The 12,521-nt window shown below is 35.9% G+C and overlaps 1 pseudogene; it reads right to left on the bottom strand.

Moving 5' to 3' along the window:
* Nucleotides 1-6,663: 6,663 nt before the first annotated feature.
* On the bottom strand, nt 6,664-7,342 carry LOC137205590 (high mobility group protein B1 pseudogene; annotated as a pseudogene).
* Nucleotides 7,343-12,521: the final 5,179 nt, after the last annotated feature.

Raw genomic sequence — 12,521 nt, forward strand, 5'->3', positions numbered from 1 at the left:
GTAAGTTCTAGTTTAGTTTTGTTTTATTGATTCAATCCTCATCAAGGGCCATATTTTCCTGCTTCTTTGTATGTCTAGTAATCCTTGACTGGATGCCAAACATTGTGAATTTTGCCTTGTTGGGAGGTGGCTATTTTTATTCCTGTGAATATTCTTGCACTTTGTTCTGAAATGCACTTAAGATAATTGGAAACACTTTGATCCTTTCAGGTCTTTCTTTTACAATTGTTAGGTGAGACCAGGGCCATGTTTAGTAAAAGGTTAGTTATTTTTTACTAGTGAGGTAAGATCCTTTTGAGTACTCTACCCAACGTGCCATAAATTATGAGACTATTCAGTTTGGCTAATGGGAACAGGTCCTATTCCCGGCCCTCTGTGAGTTTCTCTAATCCTTTTGGATGGTTAATTCCCAAGCCTTGAGTAATTTCCTTATACATATGCACTGATTAGCACTCTGCTCAATATTCAAGAGGGACATTCTAAAGATCTTCAGGGTTCTCTTTTTCTATCTCTCTGGTACTCTGTCCTGTGATGTATAGCCATCTTGGTCTCTCCAGACTCTCAGCTTCATTTCCTCCATTCAGGGAGTCCAGTGAATCCCCTTTCTATGCTCTAGACTGGAAACTCTCTAAAGGTAAAAAGCCGGGACAATTACAGGGCCTAACTCATTTGTTTCTTATCTCTCAGGAATCACCTTCTTTCATTGCCAGTGTGCAATATTGAAAATTATTGTTTCAAATATTTTGTCTGGTTCTGCTGTTGTTGCTTCAGGTGGGAGGGTAAATCCATTTCCCATTACTCCATGTTGGCCAAAAGCTCAAGTCCATTAGTCTTTCATAAGAACTATACAATAATCTTAAATAAGCTTAAATTCTACAGAGAATTATGTGTGTGTGTGTGTGTGTGTGTGTGTGTGTATAAAATTTTATACATATACCAAATTATGTGAGTAAATGACAAAAATTTGTTAAAAGTAAATATTCTCTTCAGAAAGTCCAGAAATAATAATGGCATATTTTTAAACAATGAAAATCCTAGATAAAACATTTTAAAATCACTGGAATAGAGCCAAAAACAATATGTTTCCTTCAGATGCTTACACTGACAAAAAGAGAGAAAAGAGAAACCCAATTAGTCAAATTATATTTTAGAAAAATAGAAAAGGAAACTAGGAAAGGTATAGTAATAAATTTAAAAGTAGAAATATAGTATTGGAAAATGATAACTTAGTATGAAGGATAAATAAAACTTAAAATTAGCTCTTTGAAGAATAAAATACAGGTAAACTATCAGCCCAACTAATTTTTTTAGAGCACAGAAAGTACACAAATTAAGAATGCCCAAAATGAGGATGAAGATATTGCAAACAATAAATACACGTATAGGGAAATGATGTAAGCCAAAATGCAGTAGTCTCCCCTTAACTTCTGTTTTGCTTTCCCCAGTTTTCAGTGACCAGCAATCAACCACAGTTTGAAAATACCTACAATACAATAAGATATTTTGAGAGAGAGAGAGACCATATTCATATAACTTTTATGACAGTGTATTGTTCTATTATATTAGTAATATTGTTGTTAATCTGAGGTTGCCCAATTTATAAGTTAAACTTTATCATATGTATGGATAGGAAAGAATGTAGTATTCATAGGGTTTGGTACTATCCGAGATTTCAGGCATCCACTGGGGTTCTTGGAATGTATCCCCCTTGGATAAGGGGGGACTACTGTATTACTTACTAGTTATCATTGGGAGCTGGGGTTACATATAACTTTTATTTATCTCTTTCTCTGTTGTGTGTATGTGTGTGTTTTACATTTTCTGCAAAGAACATATGATACTTTGTAATAAAAAAGGTATTTGGAAAAAAGTTTATGCAACAAGATTTAGAAAACTTAAAGGAAATAAGAAGGAAAGAAAGAAAAACATTTATCCAGTTGATTTACAGAAGGAAAAATTGGAGTGGCCAAGAAAAGATTAAAGAGATGTTCACCCTTACTAGTAATCAGAGAAGCACAAAATAAAACAATGTGAGAACATTCCACATCTTTGAGTTTGCATAAGTTAGTAAGTCTGATGATGCGATGTGCTGGCAAGGATGTAAGACCCAGGAGCTCTTATATTCTGCTAGCAATAGTGTAAACTTATAATGTTGCACTTTGGTTCTCTGGGAAACAGGCTCTGAGACAGAGATCTGTGTACGGAAGATATTGGAGAGTGTGCTTGGGAGCAATACCTGTAAGGAGGGAGAGAAGTAACATTCAGCAAGAAGAGAAGTTGAGCACTCCTTACTCCTCTTCCCCAAGACCCTGGCAACCATGAATAGGCTTTCTATCTTTATGAATTTTATTTCATATGAATGTAATCATATGACATATGTCCTTTTGTGAATGGCTTCTTTTACTCAGCATGTTTTGAACAACTCTGTGCCCACAAATTTGATAACTTGAATGAAATGGACCAATTTCTTGAAATACACAATCTACCAAAACTCACAGAAGGAGGAATAGGCAATATGAGTAAGCCTAAATCTATTAAAAAAATTCAGTCAATAATTAATGAACTTTCAAAACAGAATGCACCAGGTCTAGATTGTTTCCCTGGTGAATTTTACCAAATATCTAAGGAAGAAATTATACCAATTCTCTATAATCTCTTCCAGAAAATAGAAATAGAGGGAATACTTCCTAACTCATTCTGTGAGGCCAGCATTACCCTAACCAATTACCAAAACCAGTGAAATATATTACAAGAAGGAAAAAAAAAAAAAAAACTACACGGTGATATCTCTCATGAATAATGGTGCAAAAATTCTCAATAAAATGTTAACAAATAGAATCCAAAACTGTATTTTTAAAATGTATACACTATGGCCAATTGGGATTTATTACTCCAGGTTTGCAGAGCTTGCTCAATATTTGAAAATCAGTCAATATAATCTACCACATCAGCACACTAAAGAAGAAACATCATATGATCAAATGCAGAAAGAACACTCAACAAAATCCAACACCCATTTATAATAAAAACTCAGCAAACTAGGAATAGAGAGGAACTTCCTAAGCTTGATGAAGAATATGTATAATAAACCTGTAGCTAACATCATACTTACTGGTGGAAAGCTAGACTCTTTCCCTCTAAGATCAGGAACTAAGCAACAGTGTCTCCTCTCACCACTCCTATTCAAATTGTACTAAAAGTCCTTGTTAAAGCAATAAGGCAAGAAGAGTAAAGAAAAAGCATACAGGCCAAGAAGGAAGAAATAAAACTTTGTTCGTGCAGATGACATGACTATCTATGCAGAAAATCTCAAAGAATTGACACGGTAGCAACAACAACAACAAAATCCAAAATCCCTGGAATTCATAAGAGATTATAGCAAAGTTGCCAAACATAAGGTTAACATACAAAAGTCAGTTGCTTTGCACAGCAAAGGAAACCATTAACAAAACAAAACAAAAAAATCACCTATAGATAGGGATTGCAAACGATGTGACTGACAAAGGGTTAATATCCAAAGGGTTAATATCCAAAATATACAAACAGCTCATACAACTCAATATTGCAAAAACAAACAACTTAATTAAAAAATGGGCAGAAGACCTAAATAGGCATTTCTCCAAAGAAAACATACAGATGGCCAAAAAGCACTTGAAAATGTGCTTTCAATATCACTAATTATTTAAGAAATGAAAATCAAAAGCACAATGTGGTATCACCTCACACTGGTCAGAATGGCTTTCATCAAAAAGTGTATAAATAATAAATGCTGGAGAGGGTGTGGAGTAAAGGGAGCCCTCCTACATTGTTAGTGGGAATGTAAATTGGTGCAGCCACTATGGAAAACAGTATGGAAGTTCCTTAAAAAACCAAAAGTAGAGTTACCGTATGATCCAGCAATCCCACTCCTGAGTATATTTCCAGAAAAACATAAAACAAAAACTGTAATTCAAAAAGATACTTGCACCCCAATGTTCATAGCAGCACTATTTACAATAGCCAAGACATGGAAGCACCCTAAATGTCCATCAACAGATGAATGGATAAAGAAGATGTGGTATGTATATGTGTGTATATATATATTTATATATATACACACATGTACATACATATATATTTATATACATATGTGTGTGTATATATATGTGTGTGTATATATATATATATATATATATATATATACACACACACATGGAATATTACTCAGCCATAAAAAGAATGAAATATTTCCATTTGCAGCAACATAGATGGACCTAGAGAATATTATATTTAGTGACGTAAGTCAGACAGAGAAAGATAAATACTATATGATATTACTTATATGCTGAATCTAAAAAATGATACAAATGAATCTATATGCGAAACAGACTCAGAGACATAGAAAACAGACTTATGGTTACCAAAATGGAGAGGAAGGGAGGGAGGGACAAATTAGGAGTATGGAATTAACATACAAACTACTATACATAAAACAGATAAGCAATAAGGATTCACTGTATAACACAGGGAATTATATTCAATATCTTGTAATAACCTGTGATGGAATAGAATCTGAAAAAATATATGTAACTGAATCACTTTGCTGTACACCTGAAACTAACACAATATTGTAAATCAGCTACACTTCCAAAAAACAGTCAATTGCTTTGGTATGTGCCAGCAATAACCAATTGGAATTTTAAAATTTAAAAATTACACCATTTACATTAGCACCCTCGCCCCTCAGAAGGACATACTTAGGTATAAATCTAACAGAATATGAACAGAGCTATTTAAAGAAAACTACAAAACTCTTATAAAAGAATTGTGGAAAGGAGATCAATATTATTAAGATGTCAGTTTTTCATACTTGAGATCAATGCAATCACAATCAAAATCCCAAGTTATTTTATGGATGTTGACAGGCAGATTCTAATGTTTAGAGAGACAAAAGACTCAGAATAGCCAACACAATATTGAAAAGAAGAACAGGGAGTTCCCTGGTGGTCCAGTGGTTAGGATTTGGCACTTTCACTGCAGGGGCCTGGGTTCAACCCCTGGTTGGGGAACTAAGATCCTGCAAGCTGCATGTGGCCAAAAAAAAAAAGAACAAAGTTGGAAAACTGACACTACAAAACTTTAAGACTTATGGTAAAGCTACAGTAATCAAGACAGTATGATATTTGGCAAAAGAAGAGATAAATAGGTCAATGTAAAGAAATAGAGAGCCCAGAAATAGAATCACACAATATAGTCAACTGATCTTTGACAAAGGAGCAAAGACAATTCAATGGAAAAAGGATAGTCTTTTAAACAAATAATGCTGGAACAACTGGACATCCACATGGAAAAAAAAGGATCTGAGCATATACCTTACGTCTTTCACAAAAATTAACTCAAAAAGGATCCTAAGTCTAAAGGTAAAATGCAAACTATAAAACTTCTAGAAGATAACAAAAGAAAAAATCAGCACAATCCATGAAAGAAAAAAGTGTGAAGTTGAACTTCAAAAAAATTAAAAACTTCTGGTCAGAGAAAGACACTAAGTGAATGAAAAGACAAGTCAAAGACTAGGGGAAAATATTTGCAAGACACATACTTGATAAATGACATGTATCCAAAATATACAAAGAACTCTTAAAACTCAACAATAAGAAGACAACCCAATTGTAAAATGGGCAAAAGATCGAGCAGAGGGCTTCCCTGGTGGCACAGTGGTTGGGAATCCGCCTGCCAACGTGGGAGACACGGGTTCGAGCCCTGGTCTGGGAGGATCCCACAGGCCGCGGAGCGGCTGGGCCCCTGTGCTGCAGCTGCTGAGCCTGCGCTCTGGAGCCCGCAAGCCACAACTACTAAGCCCACGTGCCGCAACTGCTGGGGCCTGCACGCCTGGAGCCCGTGCTCTGCAACAAGAGAGGCCACTGCTGTGAGAGGCCTGTGCACTGTGGCGAAGGGTGGCCCCCGCTCGGTGCAACTGGGGGGGCCTGTGTGCAGCAGTGGGGACCCAACACAGCCAAAAAATATAATAAAAAATTTTAAAAAAGATCAAGCAGACACATCACCAAAAAGACATACAGATATCAAATAAGCATATGAAAATATGCTCACCATTATATGTCATAAGGAAATTGCAAATTAAAACCAATGAGATACCACTACACACCCATTAGATTGGCTAAAATCAAAACATTGACAACACCAAATGCTGACGAAGTTGTAGAACAACAGGAACGCATTGGGGGTGGGAGTACAAAATGGTACAGTCACTTTGTAGGGTTTTTGTTTTGCTTTGGTTTTGTTTGCTTTTTCCTAGTAAAAAATTGTATTTACTTAGAAGCATTCAGAATGTCAACAAAAGAGCTGCAACTTTTTTTCTTTCTTTTGCAATTACCGAGTGGTATTCAGTTAACAGAACAATTATTTCATATAAGCTGCATCAGAGACAACTGAAGATGAAAAAACTACCATCCCCATATATAACTAATTTGTGCTGTGCACCAACAAGAACCTGCTTTAAATTTCCTTGCCAATTTACAACCCCCATACCGTACCAGGCAAGGTTAGTGACTGTGGAAAGTACCACCAGGACACAGCTATCTAAATACACATTCAGTAGTGTGTTAACTGTACAAAAAAAGGCACTGTACAGTTCAAAAACAAATCATACACAGCCTTACCTTTCAATTTTTTTCTTTAAAAGGGGTGAGTTTTGTACAGGGGGGTTAAATACTTCATGGACAAGAAAAAAAACTGCACTAGAACCAACTTATTCATCATCTTCTTCTTCCTCTTCATCCTCATCTTCCTCTTCTTCCTTCTTTTTCTTTCTTTTTTCAGCCTTGACAATTCCCTTTGTTGCTGCATCAGGCTTCCCTTTAGCTCCTTATGCAGCAATATACTTTCTGTACTCTTCCTTCAGCTTAGGAACCTTCTCATAAAGCTGCTTTTCATCTGCAGCAGTGTTACTCCACCTCTCTCCCAGTTTTTTTGCAACATCACCAATGGATAGGCCAGGATGGTCTCCTTTGATTTTTGGACGATACTCAGGACAAAACAAGAAAAAGACTGAAGGAGACCTCTTAGGTGCATTGGGATCCTTGAACTTCTTTTGTGTTTCCCTTTAGGAGGGATAGAAGTTTTCATTTTTCTTTCATAACAGGCCTTGTCTGCCTTTACCATGTCATTGAATTTTCCTTTCTCTTTAGCAGACATGGTCTCCCACCTTTCTGAGCACTTGCTAGAAAACTCTGAGAAGTTAACTAAAACATCTGAGTGCTTTCCTTGTGCTCCTCCTAGCAAGTTTTCCAAAGAATGCATATGATGACATTTGGCCTCTCGGCTTCTTAGGGTCTCCTTTGCTCCTGTTTAAGTATTTTTCCTCAGTGAGGCACAGAGTTGCCCAGTTCCCGTCCAGCTCTCACTTGCCCGGGCACTGTCTCTATGGAGCTCAATGACTGTATAGCCACTCTGGAAGACAGTTCAGCAGTTTCTTACAAAACAAAACATACTCTTACCATACAATTCAGCAGTTGCACTCCTTGATATTTACCTAATGAGTTAAAAACAAATTCACATCAAAACTTGTGCACGTGTTTATAGCAAGCTTATTCATACCTGCAAACACTTGGAAGTAACCCAGATGTCCTTCAGTAGGTATATATATAAACAAACTGTGGTATATTTATACAATAGAGTATTTTTCATCATAAAAAGCAATGAGCTATGAAGCCATGAAAAGACATGGAGTAACCTTAAATGCATATTTCTAAGTGGAAGAAGCCAGTCTGAAAAGCCTGCATACTGTATGATCCCAACTATACAGCATTCTAGAAAAGGAAGAATAGAGACAGTAAAAAATCAGGATTCTCGGGAAAAGAGGGAAGGACGAACAGGAGGAGCACAGAGAATCGTCAGGACGGTGAAACTACTCTGTATGATACTGTAATGGATACATTTCATTATACATTTTTCAAAACACATAGAATCATACAACACAAAGAATGAACCCTAATGTAAACTATGGCCTTAGTTAATAATAATGTATCAATATTCATGTATCAATTGTTAACAAATGCATCACACTAATGCAAGATGTTAGTAATAAAACTGGGGAGGAGGGGGTTGGATAAAGAAGATATATGTTTCTCTAAACCTAAAACTGTTCTAAAAATAAAGTCTATCAATTATTTTTTTATAACTCTATCTCTATAGTTAATTTAAAAAAGGTAAAAACTTTTCAACAGGATTTTCTAACCTATTTACAAGTTTCTAAAGCACTCTAGTGGGTTTTGAACACATTTATTTAAAATGTAAATGTAGCATATTCCGATTAGCTTGCAGGAACAATTGATTGTCATTAGGGAAGATGAAAATTGACTAGCCAAATGTCAACATAGATTTTTGCATAATTGGATGAGATTGAAATATAAATCACTTGGAATTGATTATTTTTGTGAGGTGTCTTTTACAGCTATTTTAGATATTAAAACAAAACTTTAAATCCCTACAAAACAAAATGTCAAATCCAGATTTTAGCTAACATTTATTGTTACTGTGTACTAGACACAGCTCTGAGCACTTTACATGTATTAATGATGTATAGTATTCCAATAAAAATCCAACAGGTAGGTACCACTATTCATCCTATCATCCTGTTTTACAGATGAAGAAACAAGAAAGAGAGAAAGAGAAAGAGAGAGAGAGAAAGAAAGAAAAAGAAAGAGAAAGAAAGAAAAAAAGGGGAGGGAGGGAAGGAAGGAAGGGAAAAAGAAAAAGGGAAAAACGGTTAGGTAACATCATCAAGGTCATACAGACTTTAAGTGGACTAGCTGAGATTTGAACCCCAACAGTCTGTCTCTAAAACTTATGTAAATTATTTAAAATATAAATAGATTAAGTATTCCAATTAAAAGGCAGAGGCTATCAGATTGGATTTAAAAATCAAGATCTAATTAAATGCTGTTTACAACATACGTACTTCACATTTAAATATACACATAGGTTGAAAGTAAAAGGATGGATAAAATACACCATGCAAACATTAATCATAATAAATCTGAAATGGCAATGTTAATATCAGACAAAATAGACACAAAACAAAGAGTATGAATAGAAAATTAAAAGGGACATTTTCATGATAAAAGGGTCAATTCATCAATAAGACATGAACATTATAATATGTACTCACCTAATAAAAAAGTTTCAAAATACACTAAGCAAAAATTGCAGAACTAAATGAAGACATAGAAAAATCCACAATCATGTTTGAAGAGTTTAATATCTTTCAGTAGTTGATAGAACAAGCAGGCAAAAAGTCAGTAAAGACACAAGAGTTCAACAATACTGTTAAGTGACTTGATCTAATTGACATTAGTAAAACATTGCCTAACAAAACATAGGATACACACTATTTTCTTGTGGAAATCATCATCGTAAAGAAAATCTTGCACATGTTCATTTTTTGTAATAATGAAACACTTGAAACAAAACTAGAGAATTCATAAATAGTAGCATTTTATACAAAGAAAAATCATACAGCAGCTAAATAATCAGAGCTAATTTCATTCATATGGATCAAGATGGATAAATCTAAAACATCTAATAATGAGTAAAAGAAGCAAGTTACAGAATGATAAGTACAGTATGATAACAATTTATTAAAAGCCACAAAACAATGTTGTATTTTAGTTATGGATACGACATACTTAATGAAAATACATTACCTGTTTGGGAATGACATATTGCCACTTCAGGACAGTGGTTACCTCAAAGAAAAAGGGGAGGGAAATGAGATCAGGCATTCAAATGTATTAGTAATATATTTTTTTAAGAAAAAAGGAACTAATTAAAATACTTTTGCCATTACTTAAAATATTGAAAAACTAGATATTATCATAGTGATCGACTGTAAGAGAATCCAACATTCCACCTACATCTATGTTGCTGAAAGCCTCTGGGGCAAACCACACAACCAAGCAAGATGGTGTCCTCTCAGATGGATGATTGACTGTTTGGGGGGAGAGAGTCTTAGTGCCCTTCCTTCAGTCTCAAAGGATGAGGTGGCTCTCTTCCTATCCAATCCGTCTATGTCTACCTATAATCTCCATCCCCCAGTCCCAACTCCAGGATCCTACTGCATCAGTTACTGCCTCCCTCTCATGCTTGTTCAATCTCTTGCTCTTGATAGCCTATGAACATGCTCAGATCTCTGGCAATTAAAAAAGAAAACTGACCTTGGCCTTGATAATGTCATCTTTCTTTTTACCTGCAACTGAATTTTTCAAGAGGAAAGTCTAATTACTGCCATCCATTTTCCAAACTCGCAGCAATCTGGCACCCACTCCTATCATTCCTTTGAAACGGCTGTGGCAAGCTCACCAATGATCTAGTTTCCAAATCCAGAAGTTATTATGCAGTCCTTATCTCACCTACCTCCCTGAGACACTCTCTTTCTGAAATTTTTAACCCCTGGACTGTAAGAGCCACAGCTTTCCCATTTACCTTGGTCCTCTCTTCTTCAGGCTTCTTCTTTGGCTTCTCATTGCCCACCCCTCCACCTCAATGACTATTCTAACTAACCTTATCTACCTTATCTCTTCTTCTACCTATGTGCTGGTGATCTCCCAAATCTCCGCCTCTACCAGGACCACTTCCAGACTTCTAGACTTACGTGTCCAATTGACAAATAGTCCTCTCCACCTGGACATTCCACAAATATCTCAAATTCAACAAATACAAAATAAACTCATTATCTTTCCTATGGTTCTATCTCCTCCTGCTTCCCATCTGCATTCCTTGTCTTAGTCAATGCATCTACTGCCACCCTAGTTACCCAGCAGTTAGATCTTCCTAATTCCTCATCCCTCAAATATCAACACACACTAAGTTTTGTTGCTCCTGTGTTAGTTCAGGCCCAGCTCATTTCTCACCTGTGCTATTGCCATAGTCTTCTGCCTAGAAATCTACCTTCAGGGTTTTCCTCAAACCATCCGTTCTCCTCCCTACTGCCAAAGTCATTTTTCTAAAATGCAAGTTTGATAAGTTCCCTCTCTTGCTTCAAATCCCTCAGTGACTTCCCTCTGTCCATGCCACAAAGTTCAAGTTCCTCAGCATGTCTTACAAGGTCCTTCATAATCTAGCCCCTGCTCACTCATTCAGACTCATCTCTAGTCCCTCCTCTGTTATACTCCAATAGTAATTGAAGAAATTAGTATTGAAACACTTCTAAAGTATCAACACACAACTATTGAACTATTAAAATAAGTGAAAAAAAGTTTAAAAAACTTTATTTAATAGCACCAAACTGAAATTACTGAAATGTCCACCAAAGGAAGAATGGATAAGGAAATTGTGGCATCCTCAAGGGATAATATTACCAATAAAAAAGAATGAGCCACTGCCATACACAACAAGAGCATGGATGAATTTCACAGACATAATGATGAGCAAAAGAAGGCAGACATAGGAGAATACAATCTGCATGGTTCTATTTATATGAAGTGCAAGAGTAGATGGAAAGAGTGATGGAAACCAGAATAGTGGTTACTTCTGGCAGTGGTATTGACTGGAAAGGAGCACAAGAGAAATAGCTGGGGAGCCAGAAACATTCCAATTCTTCATCTGGGGGTGACTACATGGATTCTATCTCTGTCTATCTACCTCTCTCTCTCTCTCTCTCTCTCTCTGTAAATATTAATCAAGACATATAGTTAAGATTTGCATACTTTGCTGTATATATGTTACATCTTCATTTAAAAATTGCTGGGAATTCCCTGGCAGTCCACTGGTTAGGACTCAGCGCTTTCACTGCCATGGCCCAGGTTCAATCCCTGGTTGGGGAACTAAGATTCCACAAGCCACGCAACACAGCCAAAAAATTAAAAATAAACAAAAATTGCTAAATTTTTAGAAAGTTTGATAACTGGGTATGGAGAGACAGATATATTGCTGGCTGCACTGTAAATTGATAACAGTCTTTTGGAAAGCAGTCAGGCAGTATGTAATGAGAATTAATACTTGACATCATTTCACCCACCAATTCCACTTTTGGTAAAAAAAATTTCCTAAGAAAATAACAGGGAAAAAAATTAGAGAGCACTTGTAAAAACATGTTTAGAACAGTATTATCCACAAAAATGGAAAGTACAAACCAAATGTCCAATTACTGGGAAAAGTTTAAGTAAACTGTGGTAAGGGAATACAATAGAATTGCATATAACCATTTTAAATTGTCTTGCAACTTGGTCAAATACATAAAAAATTATATCAAAATAATAATTCCAAAATTAGAATGCAAATATAATATACCAAATTATATCAGTTATCTATTATGCCCTACAAACTACCTATAATTTAGTGGCTTTTTTTTTTCCTTTTGGCCACACCATGCAGCTCGTGGGATCTTAGTTCCCCAGGCAGGGATTGAACCCACTCCCTCAACAAGTGAAAGTGCAGTCCTAACCACTGGACTGCCAGGGAATTCCCTAAAATTTAGTGGCGTAAAACAGCCATTTTATTTGCTCACACTTCTGTGGGTTAGCAAT

The sequence above is a fragment of the Pseudorca crassidens genome, chromosome 14 (assembly GCF_039906515.1).
Source record: "Pseudorca crassidens isolate mPseCra1 chromosome 14, mPseCra1.hap1, whole genome shotgun sequence".
Classification (NCBI taxonomy): domain Eukaryota; kingdom Metazoa; phylum Chordata; class Mammalia; order Artiodactyla; family Delphinidae; genus Pseudorca; species Pseudorca crassidens.